This window comes from Schistocerca cancellata, chromosome 3, assembly GCF_023864275.1.
Source record: "Schistocerca cancellata isolate TAMUIC-IGC-003103 chromosome 3, iqSchCanc2.1, whole genome shotgun sequence".
NCBI lineage: Eukaryota > Metazoa > Arthropoda > Insecta > Orthoptera > Acrididae > Schistocerca > Schistocerca cancellata.
Window position 1 is genome coordinate 639,197,900 of NC_064628.1, and position 20,731 is coordinate 639,218,630.

Sequence of the window (20,731 nt, forward strand, 5' to 3'; positions counted from 1 at the left end):
TTTGGGTAATGTATAAAAAAGCGAAGTTCAGTCAGTTTTCAAATTATTCGAAATACAGCTTCCACATCGCACTTGCTATTCAAAAGTTTTAAAAGGTAATTATTTCGGAGTCGGATTGCAGTTCACGAGATCTACTGTTAACTATGATCCCACATGGCAAGAGTTATTTAAACAACTTTACTTGAGCATGTGGCAGTGGAATGCTACTACGAGTCATAGCTTAGATACCCATTGACGCACGGGTAAGCCAATTGTGTTGAGCATTGTTTTGTGGATGTAGGGAACACTACGAGTCATAGCTTAGATACCCATTGCCGCACGGGTAAGCCAATTGAGTTGAGCATTGTTTTGTGGGTGTAGGGAACAGTGATTGTCTAGTCAGATTACATGCTGTTGAACAATATCTGGTGTGACATACAATATGTTGTTATTCAGTTCAGTGGCTGTGTAAGTGTTTTAGAGATCCAAATATTCAGATTACGTATAAAGTGCATACAGCAATATAGTTATTGCATGTGGTAGGTCAGATGCGTTGTACTCATGAGGACTGCATTCAAGGTACGTAATAATAGACGTAGGTACTTTAAACGCAAAATCTTCATATGCAGTACCAATAATGTTACATACAGTAACTAGTAGGCAAATTGTTACATCATATACACAGTCAGATTGAAGTCTAAAGGCTTTACTGAGATGCAAAACTAAAAATTTCTTAATTGAAAAGTTGAAACGTCCCCTTTGAAAAATTATACATGACTGTGCTTAAACTGACACACAATATTTTTTAGCGCAACGCAATCTGACTTTCAGAAATCCCTACAAAGTAATGGCCCTGACTAACATTAACCTGTACCTTTCACAAATCACTTACCTCACCAAAAATCTTCGTTACTCGAACTACTGCAATACAGCGAGCGCCACTACTGCCAGCTAAATAAAAGATTCAAACTACTGAAGGCACTAACTACTGATAGGCATAGTTAGCAAATGAAAGATTTTAATAGAGAACAAACAATGTATTTACCTTAATAATCATAATATATATGCCATCCAGTCTTACAAATTTCAAGTATCCGCCATTTCTCTCCCCACATCCACCACTGCTGGCGGCTCACCTCCAACTGCGCAACGCTACGCGCTGTTCACATCCAGCTGCCGCTGCCCAACACTACAATGGCAGACAACAATGCAAACTAGCTACAGACTGCACACAGCACAGCCAGTGATTTTCATGCCGAGCGCTACGTAACGTTGCCGATAAGAAAACACAAACAGCCTACTTACGTAGCCCCCATGCTCCCCACAAAAAATTTTACAAATTGTTTTGGGCAGTGGCCAATAATGATTTGATAAAATTTTTCATAATTACAATAACAAAGAAATCAAATGCACACACTTATTGATACAATGTTGGTCAAAAGCTAACATTTTCTCACAGTCCATAAAGATAGTCCTGATCATTCATCATAATAGGAATTACAGTTTTTTTCCACAAAGTCTCATTAGTAAAAGAAATTGCACACAGAAGTAGTGGATTTCCATGCAGTCTTGAAGAAGTAGTGTTGTCCTTCCAACGGAAAGTCAGTGCTGACTCTTGACATGCAGACAGGTAATGGGCCACAACAGAGCAAACCCACAGCAGAGTCATTCGACGTTTTGAAGAATATTTGTAGGTAGGTCCCAGAGCAGACCCACTATAGTCTTGGTAGAGATTGTGTTATTGGTGGGCCACCAGAGGTGCAGACCCACTGCAGTCCTTGTAGAAATAATGGTACTGGTGAGTCAGCAAAGGTGTAGACCCACTGTAGTCCTTGTAGAAATAATGGTACTGGTGAGTCAGCAAAGATGCAGACCCATTGTAGTCCTTGTAGAGATGGCCAGCAGCCATCTGTTGTGACTGTGCAGGTGCACAATCACCACCGAAGAGTCTTGTGGAAAATATAGCAAGTCCATAAACCACCACTTGTGCACTCACAAAGTTTTGGAATTGTCCTTAGAATCAGCAATGCTGTTATCCAGTCCCTTGCTGAATTATTAACACACGTGCAAACACTAACAGTCCCTACTTCTCACATATTGTCCATATACTATGACCAACAGAAACGTGTGCAGTGAAATGTAACTTACAAGTTACTTAATTTGATGAACTGGTGTCAATTACAATTTTATAACATAAGAATACAATAACAAAGGTACAAAATACATAATTAAAAACATAATAATACAGATAACATTTGTAGTAATACAGGCTTTACAAAATAATAGAAATAACATATACATCAGTGTTACAGGAATTATGACATGAGTACATACATAAAAGATCAGAATAACTTTCGAAACATCAACTTCACACATGAGCATTAAAACAAAACAGAATAAATAATGTCTAAACATCTTTACAAAGTAAATAACATAGTATTAGAAAAATTCTACAACATAGCTCTCATCAGCTAAACACATAAAGGCAGGAAAAACACAAATACACACGGGTACACAAACATATAGAGGGATGACACAAAAGGAAAGGACAGGGTTTGTTTTCAGGGTAACATTTAGTACTGCAGTCCAACCTAAAACTTCATTCCATAGATCTTTCGTCTTATTTCAACCTTTGCTTCCACCAAAAAAAATCCTATCCAAGCATGCTTTCTGTATTCTGTTCATAACCTCTTTCAAAAATAACTTTTTTCAACTGTACACTACTTTTTTGGCGAAACCATTTTCTTATAGCTTCTTAATGCATTTCTTCCAATTCATCATAGTTAGTTTCTTACATAGTCTACCCCCTCTTAAGCTAACTTAAATCTACTGAGCTCAGATATATATACCAAGGGACGAGGCAATGCAGCAGCACATAACAAATTAACACAAACAGCAAGGACAAAAAAATACAAATTGGCAAAGTAAGCAACAATATTACAATAATATAAGGCAATGAGCAGCAAACAAGAAAAATAAATCAGTAGTAAACTGGCTTAGCAGAGTAACACAAAGTCAAATTCAGTAACACTATGCCTGGCAAACAGCCGCAGCAAATGAAATAACTTATATCTAAACATGACATAGCTCAAGCAGAAAAAAACATTACACTAAAGACAATAATGCAGACAAGGGAAATGTATATTCACATATTAATGTCTATGTAATTAAAGTGGTGCACCACAAGAAGTTATTCTACAAAAAAAATTACCAAGTAGTTGAAAAGAAAATTCCATATGCAATTCCTGTGAAGGGAAATGTCTTTGTGCTCCCCCATTTTTGGGAAATGTATTACAAAATTAGTATTTACTGGATCTGTAGACAGAAAATATTTATATTAGTACATCTATAAAATTCTATTTTAACCAATGCTGCAGGGCAGCTAGAAACTATAAATTAAACAAAATGAGTAAATAAATACATAAAGCAAGCCATATGGCATTTCTCTCAACTAGCAAGACAATAGCCATGAAATGTTTCTCATTGTTTCATTAAGCATTTTAGTAAATATCATAAATTAAGAGCTCCACAGTATGAACCTATTATGTTTTCAAGTTTGAGCGTGTCTTTTAGCGATGCTTTTTTACAAAGGGATGTCAATAGTGAGGATAATGGCCTCCCTTTTTTTTTCTACCTGTGCCTCTGAAAAGGCCCTCACTAATGGCTTTTTTTTTCAGGCGTCTGACACAGCTGGGTGCCCTCGACGCATTACGTGCAGGTGGTCCGTCAACTTTCTTACGGAAATATTTACGACAGCAGTTTCCGCTACAGTGACAGTCTCATATAAAAATATTTTACAGGTCAAGAATTTGCGTTACAAAGCTGTAGAAACAAAATCCTATTGATATAACAGTGTCCAAAAATTTTCGTCGGCATTGTATTACATTCACGCATTTACATACATTTCATAACTCTTAAACTACGATTCTTGGTTTCCAACAACCTTTTTCACAAACCAGAGTCTCTAAACACTACTCATTATTCCTTACCTTATTCGTCGACACTTCTTCAATATTTCATCATAACAGATAAATAGCATTATCAAATAACTCATATAGCATCAGCTTATTGATCATAAACATACCGCAACAGCATAATACACATAGTCATCGTAATAATAACATCATAACACCTCGGTCAACTCTCAGAATCGTCATAGCTTTCTGCAATAATTTCAAAACCTAAAGAAAATTCTCTGCTCATATCAATAGTGTCATCTACCTCAAACATACTTTAAAAATCGTGATCCCATACCAAATATATCATTCAAAGCTCTCATAGTATCAGAATGGTTCCAAAAAAATATGAACAGTTCACAAAGTACAGTCAAAATACAGTTTATAAGTGTGAAGTTATCCAACTGTGTAATTACGTAAACATTTGTCACTGATGTAGTAAAAAAATGTTTATCTCTCAGTTAAATGATCAGATAGCTGTATAATTTGTGTGTTAGAGAAATATGGTACCGATGTGTAAAGTTGTATAAGCAAATACCATATTAGCTATGGCTCCTTGTGCTCGCCAAACACATGGTACACAAAGTAAGCGTGTACCCCCCTGAGGATTAATGTAATTATACCCTCAGGTGTTACAGATTACAAGAATGGAATGAAATGTGTTACGGAAAACCTTTGTATCATTGTACTTCAAATATCTTAAAAAATAAATGTTTTAAGTACAAAATTAATCACTCAAATACGTGTACCGTAGTGCTAAACTGGGCGTCATGTTGTAAGATAATCTCTGTGGAAGTGTCGTAGTTATTTTCCTCCGAAAGCTAAGTTCTGCAGAAGCCAATGTACTTACCTCATGATAAACAAAAGTGAAATGCTTTGCGTAGAGATATCTTAGTTATTACGCTTATTGTTGTGATGATGAAAGTACTGTGCTGTAATGTATTGTTGTGCTACGGAAAAGGCTGTCTCCTTGTAGCTATACCACAAAAGGTACTACTAAAACATGTTTTACTTTCCAGAATAATTCAGAAAAACTGTGCAGATATAAAACAGAAACATAGCAAAAGCAACATTGTAAATTGTCACTCATTAGTAGTGTCGTGATAAAATCGTGTAGCTGTCACATAAACTAACCACTGTGTCATCTGGTATCTCACAGAAAGTACTTTAAATCCAGAATGTATTTTCAAGTAAACCAACATGTTGCATTAAAATCTCATTAGCAGTACTGGTAAATGTTCTAAGTATGTGAGCCTAATAGTCGTTATGTAATCATGCAACTAACAAGCAAGAATGTACACACACAATAACACTGTGACGTCTCTTCACAATAACAATGCATTCGTAATTTCTGTTTAAATAAGTTCTCTTGGTTCTTGACTGGATATTTAACTTCAAACATTGTTGCATGGTAACAGTTTCTAAAGCATACTAGTAACGTGAAGTGAAACGTTTTAGGGCAAAGACAAAGTTAAAAAGCAGATTATCTTTCAATAAACGGTTTTACATGTGAAATGTGGTGTAAACCTTTACTCTTCCTAGTACACAGAGTTTCAACTTCAACGCAATTATCATGTGGTATACGTCGGATTCTGTAAGGTCCATTGTAAACTAGAAAGAATTTGTGACTCAAGTGTTTCTTCTTATGTAACAATGAATGAGCTTTAATGAGAACTTTCTGACCAATATATAATTTCTTTGCATTTGCTTTACCGTGTAGTTTTCTCCTTTTGTCTGCTGCAGATTTTATATTTTTAAGAGCCAAATCAATTATGTCTTTGTGTCGAAGTTTACGTGTATTCGGGACAGGTACAAGCTCTCTAATTCTGTTCGGTGGTTCTTCATTCTTCAGTACAAGAGTAGGTGGTAAAGCAGTGGAGTTATGAGGCATTTCATTCAGCACGTTTTGAAATAAGTGTAAATATCTGTCCCAATGCTGATGCTTTCTGTGACAATAAAGTCTGCAAAGCTTATTGATTTCTTTCATAATCCGTTCAGACGGGTTACAATGTGGTGAGTACAATGAAATAAAAACAAGTTTGATTTTATGGTTCTGAAGCATGCGTGACCAAACAGCAGATCTGAATTGCGGTCTGTTATCTGAAATGACTTTACAGATGTGTCCAACTTCACGTAAGAAATTTTTAACAAAGGCGTTGGATACAGACCGTCCAGTGGCATTACGTAACGGTGTGAAAGAAACAAATTTTGAAGTAAGTTCAACAGCGACTAGAACGTACGAAAATCCATTAGATGTTCTGACAAGCGGTCCCAAGAGATCAACAGCAGCAAATTCTTTTAATTTAGAAGGAATAATAGGAAACAACGGAGCACGATGTGAGATAGTAGATGGTTTCGCCTTTTGACAAAGTTTACAAATAGACAAGACTCTTCGAATTCTCTTTTCCATATTGTTAAAATAACAAGTCGTTCGAAGAATAAAATAAGATTTTCGTGGGCCAAAATGTGCGTAGCTGAAATGAATGTACCAAATGAGCTTATTAACAAAATCGTCTGGAATGCAAAGTACCCCTAGCTTGTCATCAACAGTGCAGCGTTTGAAGAGTATGTTGTTTCTAACCAGGTAATAATGCCGAATCTGAGTGTGTTTCTTTTCATGCCATTTACTTTTGATGTCTTTCCAAATCGGATCTTTATCTTGTTCATGAGCAATGTCCTTTAAAGATGTGGTGATGAAATTTTCAATAGCGACTTTCTGAATGTAAAGAATACTGAAATTTTTCTCAAGGTTGCCTTCTATGTTACTTTTCTCAAGCCCAGCCTGTGCGCGTGACACCGCGTCCGCAACAATGTTCTCCTTGCCGGGATTGTAGACTATTGTGAAGCGGAATTCTTGCAGAAACAATGCCCAACGTTTTAACCTGTCATGATTTAATTTTGAAGACATAAGAAATTGTAATGCACGATGATCACTGTATACTTTTACGTGCTTACCAGAAAGAAAGAAACGGAATTTGTTAAATGCCCAAGCGATAGCTAAAGCTTCTAATTCAGTAACGGAATAATTTTTTTCAGATTTTGTTAGCACTCGGCTAGCAAAAGCAATGGTTTTCTGAGTGGTAGTGTCATTTTCTATGGCTTCTTGAAATAAATGGGCACCAAGACCGACTTTAGAAGAATCCATGCTAAGGCAGAAATCTTGTGACAGATCTGGATGAGCTAGTATTGGCGCGTTAAGTAGCGATTCTTTCAAAGAATTGAATTCCAACTGTGCTTGTTCGTCCCAGTTCCAAATAGTATTTTTTCCAGTGAGAGAACAAAGTTTTGGTGTAACAAGAATTTGCATATTCAGAAAACGACAGTAAAAATTTACGAGACCTAGAAAACTGCGGACTTGTTTTTTTGTGGATGGAACTGGAATGGCTGTGATTGCTTCTAACTTTTCAGAATCCGGCTGAATGCCTTCAGAAGAAATAATACGTCCCAAAAACCTCACCTTTGACCTACCGAATTCAGACTTTTCCAAGTTAACTGTAATTCCAGATTCTGCAAAAATACGTAACAAACTGTTGAGGATGCGGTTATGTTGTTCCCATGAAGCTTCTGCTATTAGAATATCGTCCACATATAAGGTGATGTTTTAAGAACTCAGGTAATATGGAATTTAACCCGCGAATGAATGCTGCCGAAGAAATGTTCAAACCAAAAGGAAGTTTCCGAAACTGATAACAAACGCCGAAACAAAGGAAAGCTGTGTATTTTCTACATTCTGGATGATGTTCGATCTGATAAAAGCTGGATCTGAGATCAATGGAAGACAACACATTTACACCATTAAAATTTTGAAGAAGTTCTTCATCGTCTGCGGCCTGTCTGTTTCAGGAATAATGATAGTATTGATTTGTCTCGAATCTAAGACAAGCCTGATCGATCCATTTTTCTTCTCAAAAACATGTAACGGATTGTTGTATGAGCTTACTGCAGGCTCAATAATGCCCTCATCAAGCATAGAGTGTATTTCTGTTCTAACACGGTCCCTATAATGTGCTGGAATTACGTATGGTCTAACACAAAATTTAGTATGCTCACGAACACGAAATTGGCATTGAAATCCCTTGATTGTTCCTGTTTGGTGAGTAAAAACTGTGGAATGTGCATGTAAAATCTCAAAAAGGTCCTGCCTATCATTGTCATTACAATTCTCAATTGTTTGAATTTTATTCTGAATTAACTCATTAGTTTCAAATATGCCATCGATATCATCCCTGTCAGTACTTGCAGAGTGATTGTTAGTGTCTAGTTCCGTAGAAAATTCCGAACTGTTGTCTAACATAAGGTAAAGCCGATTAATTTCCTCATCATGGTGTGAGAGCCAGTCTTCAAATTTCAAAGCTATTGACTTACATTCTTTCTCTAAACTTATTTCAGCATCGTGAAAGTTTAAGATTGCTTTGTATTCATTCAAAAAGTCTACTCCCAGTATAATTTCCGTCGACAATAATGGAACAATAAGAAAGTTCATAGAGAAGCTGTGGCTTTGGCAAAAGAATTCTAAATTGGTTTGTTGGCGTACATCTACACTTTTTCCAAAGATTGCACCTTGTAATTTAATCTTACGTAACGGAAGTGTGGGGCAATCGATCGATTTGTTGCATTTGCTAAAAGCTGTTTCACTAATTACTGAAATGGGACTGCCAGAGTCAAGTACTGCCGTAAATTTTACGTCATTTACAGTAATATGAATCACAGGATATGCAATGTTGTCATGTTTTACGTCGTGTTCCTGGAGTAAGATGTCCCTAATGTGTTCCATTTTTACGTAATTACTAGCTACGGCAGCTGCGTCGTCAGTTTCATAAGTACGTTTTGTGGCTGCCAGCGGTGTGAGTCATTGCCTATTGTCTCTTTGTTGGCACGTGTCATTATTGGGATTTGGAGACCTAACTTCCACAAATTCACCGTGACGAGAGGGCCCTGCCCTGTTTAAATCCCGCCAGTTCTGATGCTGTTCAGGTCTGTCGTTATGATCATATCGTCTGTCGTCATGTCGGTAGATTCCATAGTTTCTTTCTTGTCGGTCACGTGGTGGAGAATTTCTCCCTGAGTCGTAACTGCACGCTGGACCGTTGCGTCTAAAGTTATTCTGTCTCCCTTGATAATAATTATTTTGGTTCCCATATTGTCTGTTTCTCTGATTGTCTCTGTGATAGTCATTACCACGGAGAGGTGATCTTTCCCTGTAATTATTACTAACTCTGCCAACGGTTGTCATACGGGTGGTGTCTGTTTCAGTCACGATTTACATTGAAAGAATAGCCTTGTCGTATATTATTTCTGTCATCGTGGAATTGTGACGGATGTGATCTGTAATTGTTGTGCTCCTGTTTTCGCGTTCCGCGATTGTCATTGTCAATTTCCAGTTCTTGTAACAGTCCCTGAAAAGCTTCAATGTCGTCTTTGCAACGTCCTGCCAAAATAATATGTCGTAAATGTTCAGGTAATTTGAGTAAGCAAATGCGTATGAGCTCTGAGGGGCTGTATGGGTTTGACAGGTACTGATTCTTGTGCAACATGTCTTCAAAATATTTCACAAGACTGGAAAATTCAGATTGTTCGAAATGTTTCATCATTATGATGCTATGTTTTACTCGGTCTTGTGTAGCTTGAGACCAATATGCTGAGAGGAAGGCATGGTAAAATTCTCCTTCACTGTGACAATCGTGAATGTCTGATCGCATTCTTACAGCTGTTTCATTCTCTAAATAGCCACACATAAATTCTAATCTGTGCTCTAATGACCAGTTGGGAGGCAAACAATGAGGGAATTGATGGAGCCACGCTTGTGGATGAATGTCGTTGGCAGAATTCTTAAACGTTTTGAATTTACGTGTAGTAATGAACAGCTTATAGTCAAAATCATCATGTCGGCGAGTAGCATATCGGTCATTGTTACGTCGTGTCAGCGGTTCCATCTCAAAATTCGGTGTACCTTGCCAATTTCTTTCATAATTTCCGAAGTGCCCTGAGTTATTATTTTGTGGCTGTTCCGTATTTCTATGTCCCTCTTCCCGTATTGGAGCGCGAGTGGCCTCTGAAATACGTAATTCTTGTAATACCTGTGTCAGCTGATCTTGTACTTCCCGGATTTCTCTTTGGTGTTGCGTATTAATTTGATTCTGATTTTGTTTGAATTTCCTAATTTGCTCGCACTCTTCTGTGTCAGTGATGGCTACAGGTCTTGTGTCATTCAGATCATCATCTACCTGTGCAGATAAGTTAGTGAACTGATCAGAAAGTTCGGCTACTTTCTCTGATAGTGTACTTATTTCCTCAGTGTATTTTTCTGAACCAAGTTTCCGAGTGTCCATTTGTGTTGAAATCGTATCTACTGTGTCCTTTAAGTTTTCTTGAGTTTTTGCAAGTTGCGTAACCAAATCGGCAGATGCAACTGAGTCAATTTTAGCTTGCAAGGTGTCGTGATTTTCATGAACAATAGTTTGGAGTTCTTTTATGGCTGCTTCGTGATTCTGTAATGCATTTTCATGCCGCGAAAAAATAAGTTGAAAATGCTCACAAATTTGTGTTTTTACATCATTACAGACTTTTTGACATTTCGATTCAATGTTATGTAACTCAGTAGTTAAATCTTCACATGTTTGTTCAAGCTTATGTTCCACTGAGTCTAACTTTTGAAGCTTTTGTTCCATTGTGTCTAACTTTTGAAGCTTTTGTCCCATTTGTTGCATTAATTGTAATAACAATGCACTGGTGTCTGAAACATGTTCCTCAGTGCTTTTCGGCAGTGAATTTGCACCGGCAACATTCACATTTTGACAAGCGGAAAATGTGTCTTGACTCATTTGAGAAAACGGTGAGAACCCAAAACCTAAGTCTACAGTATTTGCAATATTGTGTTCTGTCATTCCCGATTCCTGAGGCGAGCTGTTGCCGACCGATCGATCGATAATGCTTCCCTGTTTACTACCTGTTTCACTGTCTACACCATTATTTGACGCCCGCTCCATTTCCCCATGCACAGTTACCAAATTACTACTTTGAATATTAGTTAATTCATTACATGGTGGCGTTAACACACTGCTTTTGTCTTCACTGTCATTTCTCAGTTTACTTTGGAGCCTAGTGTTACGTTTTTCACACGCCATTATTGTCTCAATATTTCACACGACAACACAGAAAAACACAATTTGAAGAGCAAAAATAGGGGAACACATTAGCATAGCACTGAAAATAATATCTAGTTAATTGCAAGCGCAGCTGCGAAATACTTGGTGCAAATCTACATGCATGCCACAACTGTTTTACTGTACAACAATGAAAGACTGCAACTACAAAGGAGATTCTCTCTACAATTACACAACAGCAATAAACAAAATCTACACTAATTACACAAACTACAAGAAAAAAATCAGAAGATTCCAGTGAGGTATCCTAGGCTAAGGGTCGACATATGAAACGTCCCCTTTGAAAAATTATACATGACTGTGCTTAAACTGACACACAATATTTTTTAGCGCAACGCAATCTGACTTTCAGAAATCCCTACAAAGGAATGGCCCTGACTAACATTAACCTGTACCTTTCACAAATCACTTACCTCACCAAAAATCTTCGTTACTCGAACTACTGCAATACAGCGAGCGCCACTACTGCCAGCTAAATAAAAGATTCAAACTACTGAAGGCACTAACTACTGATAGGCATAGTTAGCAAATGAAAGATTTTAATAGAGAACAAACAATGTATTTACCTTAATAATCATAATATATATGCCATCCAGTCTTACAAATTTCAAGTCTCCGCCATTTCTCTCCCCACATCCACCACTGCTGGCGGCTCACCTCCAACTGCGCAACGCTACGCGCTGTTCACATCCAGCTGCCGCTGCCCAACACTACAATGGCAGACAACAATGCAAACTAGCTACAGACTGCACACAGCACAGCCAGTGATTTTCATACCGAGCGCTACGTAACGTTGCCGATAAGAAAACATAAACAGCCTACTTACAAAGTTACACTTAGATATTCACACAGATAGGAAAGTTAAGCATAGAACTTGCACTTGATGATCTTTTTGTGCCTAAGATACGATTTTATTGGTAGATTTTGACACAGCAGTCAGATGAAAACGTGCCTTTTAATTACATCTGTAGTGAAAGACTATTTCTGCTCTCTGATTTCTTGCTTATAATTTTCATGTGTTATTAACGACATACGTGTTTGTACACTGTACGCCATTGTAAGCGAGAAAGATAATTTTATGCTACAGCATACTGTAAAGGTTTCTAGCATTCCTTACCAGTCAGTCGTACATAATAATTCTTTTTGTACTTAGTAGTGACAATTTATTTCTGTTGGGTAATAGAAAACTTGGCTACGCGAGGTAAAAAGTGCACTTGACTCGACGCGGCGAGGAACAGATTTGGCAGTGGTGAATGGGCTGTCGGTCAGGAGTCTGTCCTTAGCTCGTGGCCATGTAAACGGCAAAGATGTATATGTTGGTTGTTAACTTACCTATGAATAATAAGTGATTATCTCAACTCCCGTGTTTCATTATAATCTGAATGGTTTCGAACCGTTATACAGTCCTCTTCAGTTCATGGTCCTCCGGCACATTAACGTTTTTGTCTCTGGACGCTAACAGGGACATATGACACTATGATGAACCAGAAGACCTATGCGAAATTTTCGCACTTTCATATATCTCCAAATGATAGTGTTTGGAATAAGTGCAGTTGTTATGATAAGGCTAGTTGTAGGAATAAAGAAAAAAACATCTTTAAAAATGAACCGAACGACGTGAAATATTTATCATGAATTTATAATACATTTTAGTGCGTCCAAAAATACGTTTCGCCTTCGGAATGTTTGTCCCGGCTTCTACGAGGGCGATCGGGGACTGTATGTTGGGCCACATAATCTATAACTTTAAGCCTACAATCATTTTTAGTTACAGTAAGCACGTTATGTAGTAGTAACAATAGGTAAATCAAAATTCAAGGTGATAATAACAAATATATTTGTCGTTGCGTAACGTATATTAATTTACGAAGGTTAGCTTATGCAGGCAGAGACAAAGTACTACCGCAGTGGTCACGGTTGTTTGTATGACAATGCCGCATACAAATTATTCAGTTAATGAGTTAACACGAGCTTCAAAACAAATAGAATTGTATATGTAATAAGATAACAGGAAAAGGGTTAATAAGTTAGCTTCGTAAAATATAGGTTTCAAGTTGGGCATTCATGATTCCCTTTTTCCTATGCCACTTAAAAGTCTCTTTTATGTTAAAAATTTCCACAAATAGTAAATTTTAGTGCAAAATAGGCATGCAATATCATAAGCTCCGTTGCGTCCCTCCACGTTAAAACTGTGCGACTTTGTGACACTTTCGACATGCATGGTATTTTATAACCTTTATTCTTCAATTTTGATTGCCTAACAGTTTTGTGTGCAGTGAGGTAAACTAAAATGGAATATCAGTTTTCATAAAGTTACTAGCCAGGTCAGTACAGAACATGAGAAGTAGAGTTAAATTCTTCTGTCAGCAGACGACACTCAGATGTAACTTTGTTACAAATTTTCCCAGTTTTATGACATTTGTTTTATCCTTATATAGAAAAACATTTGTCATGAAGTTTGGCAATTTGATAAAATTTATTTTTCATTTTTTTTAAATCTGACTAATTGTAGGCCAATCCCCACTGGAAATTGTGGTGTCACAGCCAGACACCACACTTGCTAGATGGTAGCTTTTAAATCGGCCGCGGTCCGTTAGTATACGTCGGACCCGTGTGTCACCACTATCAGTGATTGCAGACCGAGCGCCGCCACATGGCAGGTCTAGAGAGACTTCCTAGCACTCGCCCCAGTGGTACAACCGACTTTGCTAGCGATGGTTCACTGACAAAATACGCTCTCATTTGCCGAGACGATAGTTAGCATAGCCTTCAGCTACGTCATTTGCTACGACCTAGCAAGGCGCCATTACCAGTTACTATTGATGCTCTAAAACATCTACCGTCAAGAGCGACTTTCACCATTTATGGATTAAAGTTAAGTATTCCACCAGCTACGTCAGTTTTTTCTACAGTCTAATTTCCTTGTCCTGTTCCAGACCTCACACCAGCCTGCATGAGCTAAAACGCATGCCTTTCGGCTTCTTCTCATACTGGTGTTGGCTCTCCTGCCAACCCACAACATTTGGCGATGAGGCCACACCGCGTTCGTAACTATACTGCCCTGATTTACTTGTGTAATGGCTTCGCCACCATCTCCAGATGTACTGTCCGAATTTTATCGCTTACAGAATCAGCAGATGCAGGCCTTACTGGATGCCCTTGGACAGCTCGTCCAGGGTCAACGTGCAATGTAAAACGATGCGGTGGCCGCAGCTCCACCGCTAACGCAGCCACAACACGCAGTTGCACCAACTTTTCGTCCTTTTGATGCTGCACTGGAAAGCTGGACTGAGTGGTCACGCCAATTTGGATTCCATCTCGCCGCCTACAAAATTCAAGGTAATGAGCGGCAGCCTTATCTCCTTTCGTCCGTCGGCGTCCAAACGTACCGTGTGATAGTCAAATTATTTCCCCGACGCGATGTAGCAACTCTGTCTTACGACGAACTTTTGTCTGCATTAGATGCATATTTCAAAGAATCAGTCAATGTCGTTGCGAAAAGGTATACCTTCTTTCATACAAAATGTACGGCAGGTCAGACTAATCGGGAGTGGGTTGCAACCTTGCAAGGCCTTACTAGGAATTGTGCTTTTGAGTGTCAATGTGGACTCCTTTATTCAGATACTATGGTGCGTGATGCAATTGCACAGAAAGTTTCTGATGTTCGTATATGGGAACAGATTTTGAAACTAGTCAAAAACAAGTGATGGACATATTGGATCGGCAGGACACACTTGACTTTGCTCAGGAATCATTTGAAACTTTGCCACGCATGTGTCAGGTTAACCGGCCCGCCGGGCGAGCTGCACGGAACAGTAAACAGTCCTCGCGCCCGGCCGCGCCAAAGCGTCCTGGCTCTCAGCTACGTGTACCGCGCCAGCAAGCAAATGCAGTGCTAAAATCATGCCCGTGGTGTGCTACTAGACATTCGCGTGAGAATTGCCCGTCATGCCAAGCTATTTGTTTTTTCTGTAATAAAAAAGGACATGTTCAAAGCGTTTGCCAGAAAAAGCTCAGATCGGAAGCTCAAATCCATTCCAGTTCCTTTGCTTCGTGCCGGAATCGGAATCGAACCACGGATTCTCAGGCTCGCGAAACTTCGCCCGTGGAAATTCATATAGTTCATGCCACTCAGCCCAGTGCCACTCTCTCTAACAGTGACTGTGTTTGACCCACACATAGTGTGCATCGACATCGCCGGAACTCCAGTAAAGTCGCAAGTGATTTTGTACCAGTGTCAGTTCATGCTGCACGAGACAGTCGCTCTTGTCGTCAGCAGGACAATAAACTTTTTGTAGACTTGGACATTAACGGCAAAGTGATACCATTCCGGCCCGATACCAGAGCTGCAGTTTCACTGATCAATCAAGACACTTACAAACCGCTGGGCACACCTCCGTTGAGTGCCGCAAATGTTAAGTGCCTATTTAGGTCACGTGATCCCTGTGTTAGGACAGTGCAGCCTTCTTGCAACATACAAGGGACAAACAAAACTTGTGTCATTTTACGTCCTTCGTTCTTCTTCTGCAGTGAACTTGTTTGGTTTCGATTTATTTCAGTTGTTTAACTTGTCTATAGTAAATCAGGTCCTCTCAGTGAACCAGACTGTGCCTTCAGACAGTGTTTCTCGTCTATGTGAAGAATTTGCAGACATTTTTGCACCGGGCCTCGGTTGCATTAAGAACTATAAAGCACATTTGGAACTGAAAGTAAAAGCGCAACCGAAATTTTTCAGAGCGCGCAATGTTCCCCACGCATTGCGTGATGAGGTCGCAAAAACATTACACGATTTGGAATCACAAGGTGTAATTGAACGTGTGCAGGCTTCTCTCTGGGCATCACCCTTAGTAATTTCGCCAAAAGCTTCCGGAAAATTGAGACTTCGTGTGGACTTCAAGGCAACAGTGAATCCACAACTAGTGACTGTAACTTTTCCTTTACCCCGCCTGGAAGATCTTTTTGACAAACTGTGCCCGGGTAGATATTTTTCGAAGTTGGACCTCGCAGATGCATACTTGCAAATACCGGTGGACGAAGAATCGCAGCGCGTTTTGGTGGTTAACACGCATCTTGGTTTGTATCGATTCAAACGACTGCCATTCGGGTGTGCAACTGCCCCTGCATTGTTTCAGCAATATCTACAAACTGTTTGTGCGTCGGTCCCTACTGCAGCAAATTATCTGGACGATATTGTGATCTCTGGAAAGACGGAAGAAGAACATTTAGCCAATCTCAGAACATTATTTCAGGTCTTGCGACAAAATGGTCTTCGCTTGCGGAAGGACAAATGTGTGTTTTTTGCTCGTGACTTACCCTATCTGGGACATGTACTCAATGCCCAAGGCATCCATCCCAGTCCAGAGCACCTCCGTGCCATACAAGACTTGCCTTCGCCGCAGAATTTGAAGCAGCTACAGAGTGTGCTGGGAAAAATAAATTACTATAATAAATATATACTACACGCCTCTTCCATTTCAGCTCCGCTTCATCACTTACGCCGTAAAGGTGTTCCGTCTGTCTGGACGACGGAATGCGAACGCACCTTTCGCCAGTTGAAATCGGCGTTGCTTTCCAATACTTGCTTTCCGCCATTCGATCCCCGGAAGCCCCTTTTGTTGATGGTGGATGCATCGGATTTCGGGATCGGTGCTGTGCTTGCGCACAAAGATGGTTCGCACGATCGCCCTATTGCCTTTGCGTCCAAATTGCTCTCGTCTGCGCAAAGAAATTATTCACAGATCGAGAAAGAAGCATTGGCTTTCGTATTTGGTGTTACAAAGTTACATGTATGGTCGTCACTTTACCATCATCACAGACCACAAACCTTTGACATCGCTTTTTCATCCGACCAAGCCTGTACCTCCACGTACAGTACAGAAATTCATTCGCTGGTCTATTTTCCTCTCGCAGTACCGCTACGATATCTTGTATCGGTCCACTGCTAAGCACGGAAACGCCAATGCGTTGTCCCGTTTGCCTGTTGCTGAGGATAGAGCATTCGATCCCTCCGAACTTGCTTGCATGTTCATTGATTCGGAAACCGATGACGTGGTCGAATCGTTTCCGATTGATTTTCGTCGTGTAGCTACAGCCACAGCTGCCGACCCTTTCCTTGCTACCGTTCTGCGTTTTGTTGCTACGCAATGGCCCTTGTCAAAGTCACGGATCGGGGATCCGTTGGTTCGCCGATTTTTTGCTCACAAGGAGAGACTTTTTGTACGACGTGGTGTTTTGCTGTTGCGTTCTGATAATGCTCAGTCCAGGGTCGTGTTCCCACGCTCGTTACAGTCCTCTGTCTTACGGCTTCTCCACCAAGGACATTGGGGTATAGTGAGAACGAAACAACTTGCTCGTCAGCACTGTACTTGGTTCGGAATCGATGCCGCGATTACGAATATGTGCTCTTCTTGCATGGTGTGTGCCGAACAACAATCAGCACCACCGCAGAAATTCTTTCCATGACCAAAAGCCACTTCCCCTTGGCAACGCTTACACATCGATTTTGATGGTCCATTCTGGAATGCTCGATGGTTGGTTGTGGTAGATTCATTCAGTAATTTTCCATTTGTTGTCCAGAAGTCTTCCACGACGTCATCTGCCACCATCCAAGCGTTATCCGCTATCTTTTGCATTGCAGGTCTTTCACAGACTATTGTTTCCGACAATGGCCCACAATTCATGTCCGCAGAATTTGTCATTCTGCAAGGCCAATGGTATTCAACATCTGACGTCCGCGCCGTTTACGCCAGTCAACCGGTGCCGCTGAACGTTTGGTCAGGACTTTCAAGTCACAGATGTTGAATTTGAAAGAATCTCATTCTCGGGAGGACGAATTATTGCTCTTTTTGTCCTCGTATCGCTCTCAGCCCCGAGATGGTCGCTGGCCGGCTGAGCTGCTCCACGGTCGTCCTCATCGAACCTTGATGTCTTTGCTACATCCGCCGCATCAGGTTCCTGTGCAGCGGCAGACACCTGCTTTTGCCCCAGGTGACGTTGTCTACTACCGCCACTATCGAGGTTCACGGCGTTGGCTCGAAGGGCGCATTCTTCGCTGCCTCGGCCGCACTATGTATCTGGTTTTGGGGGCCTCTGGTGAGGTGCGCCGGCATCTCAATCAGCTGCGCCTCTGTCGTCGCACGGGATCTGCCACTCCCCGTCTGCTTTCAGCGACGGTGCCGTCCGGTCAGCGCCCTGGGGACCCATCTACTGGCTCGCCTCAGCCCCAGGTGTTACCGACGCTGCCTTCCATTTTGCCCCATGGCGACGCGCCGCCGCCGCCGCCTGTTCTCCCGCCGGCGACGCCCGCAGTGGACGCGTCGCTGCAACCGCCGGGCGCCTCCCTGGGTCACGCGCCGCCGATCGCTTCCCGTGACCAGTTGTCCTCCGACATGGAACTCTTGCCTGCTCCGGACCATATGTCGCCTTCGCCCGTCGGGTGCCCCGGCCCGATGGAGGTCGACCCTTCAGTCCCTCCTGTCTCTCTACGGGCGCATACACCACATGTTGGCGTGCACCCTGGAGCTGGTTTTCAGGCGTTTCCTAGCTCTCCGCGGCCCGAATGGCAGGCTGCGGGTGGCACAGTCTCGCCTGTTGTTAGGCTCCCCACCTCGTCGCTTACGTCAACATGGAGTCCTCCCCACGGCGGGCGGAAGCCTTATGACACAACCGTGCGCCGATTTGCGGGGGAGGAATGTGGTGTCACAGCCAGACACCACACTTACTAGGTGGTAGCCTTTAAATCGGCCGCGGTCCGTTAGTATACGTCGGACCCGCGTGGCGCCACTATCAGTGATTGCAGACCGAGCGCCGCCACACGGCAGGTCTAGAGAGACTTCCTAGCACTCGCCCCTGTGGTACAACCGACTTTGCTAGCGATGGTTATTGACAAAATACGCTCTCATTTGCCGAGACGATAGTTAGCATAGCCTTCAGCTACGTCATTTGCTACGACCTAGAAAGGCGCCATTACCAGTTACAACTGATGCTCTAAAACATGTATCGTCAAGAGCGACGTTCACCATTTATGGATTAAAGTTAAGTATTCCACCAGCTACGTCAGTTTTTTCTACAGTCTAATTTGCTTGTCCTGTTCCAGACCTCACGCCAGCCTGCGTGAGCTAAAACGCGTGCCTTTCGGCTTCCTCTCATACCGGTGTTGGCTCTCCTGCCAATCCACAACAGAAATGAAAGTAAAAAAAAGTACATTAAGCAAGGTAATTAAACAAAGCTCTTACACACGTATTTTCGCATCCGTTCAGTGGAACTGTATGAGGGAAGAAAGGGAAAAAGGGTCACAAGACTTATACACTTCTACTGTTATACACCAACTTAAAAGTTCAGTGGTTTGTGAAAAAGAAAGTCATGACATATTAAAATGCAATATTCTCAACAACTGTATGTTATATTTAGAAAGCAAGAAACAATGCGAAATTAAACCTTGTCTTCTTTACCAAACCATTCGTAAAAGTCCATAATTTAATTAAAGATATTTGTTTTCTGCAGTCTGAGTTGTTACACTTGTTTTTGGAGGTATGTGTGCTGTCGCAAAGTTAACCCGTAATCTACAGAAAATAACCCTCTCGCTTTCCAATGGCTGAAGAAAGATTTTGCTGTTTGTCGCTTGTTAGTTCGTTGAAGTGTGTTGGTTTCTTTTGCGAAGTGACTCTTGGTGTAAAGGGTTAAGAATGTTGAAGTTTTCCGTAAGAATCACAATTGCTATTAAGAATGAAGGCTGTGAACTGCTAGTGAAGTTGTTCCATCAAAATTACAGCAGTAGCAGCGGTGCATTACGGGAATGTCCGCCAACAGCTGAATGGTCAGCGTGACGGTCTGCCGTCCTAGTGGCCGCGGGTTCGATTCCTGGCTGGGTCGGGGATTTTCTTCGCTCAGGGAGTAGGTGTTGTGTTGCCTTCATCATCATTTCATCCCCATCCGGCGCGCAGGTCGCCCATTGTGGCGTCGAACGTAATAAGACCTAGACAAAGGCGGCCGGACCTGCCCCGTAAGGGGCCTCCCCGCCAATGACGCCAAACACTCATTTCCATTTCCATTACGGGAATGGAGCCGACAGAAACAAGTGCCAAGAGACCCCATATCAATAAGTGGGTTAGGAATATGATCAAGAAATTTGAAGAGACAGATGAGTTACGGGGTGCAGCAGGGAAAGGGAGGCGGCCCCTTCATAACCCAGTTGTTGATGAACTGTCTGTAACTATAGCTTATCGTGCAGCACATGTCTTAAATTGTGAAGCCAGTGATCGAGCTGTGCTTCTCTCCTGGCCAGCAGTTTAAAATATTTCTCAGTGTATTTTACACTGGTACCCTTAGAAGATTCAGAATGTGCAGCAAATAAGCCCCGAGGTAGGCTACAATGCCGTGACTTTGCCCCTCGCTTTTTGGCACGCCTTGAAATGGATGACATGTGTCCGGGGAATGTTTTTTGGACGGAGGAGGCACATTTCACTCTGCACTGTGTTGTGAGTGCACAGAACTGTCGCTTATGGGGTTCTACTCTGTCACATGCCAATATGGTCAAATGTGTGTGAATTCCTAAGGGACCAAACTGCTGAGGTCATCGGTCCCTAGAATTACACACTACTTAAACTAACTTATGCTAAGAACAACACACACACC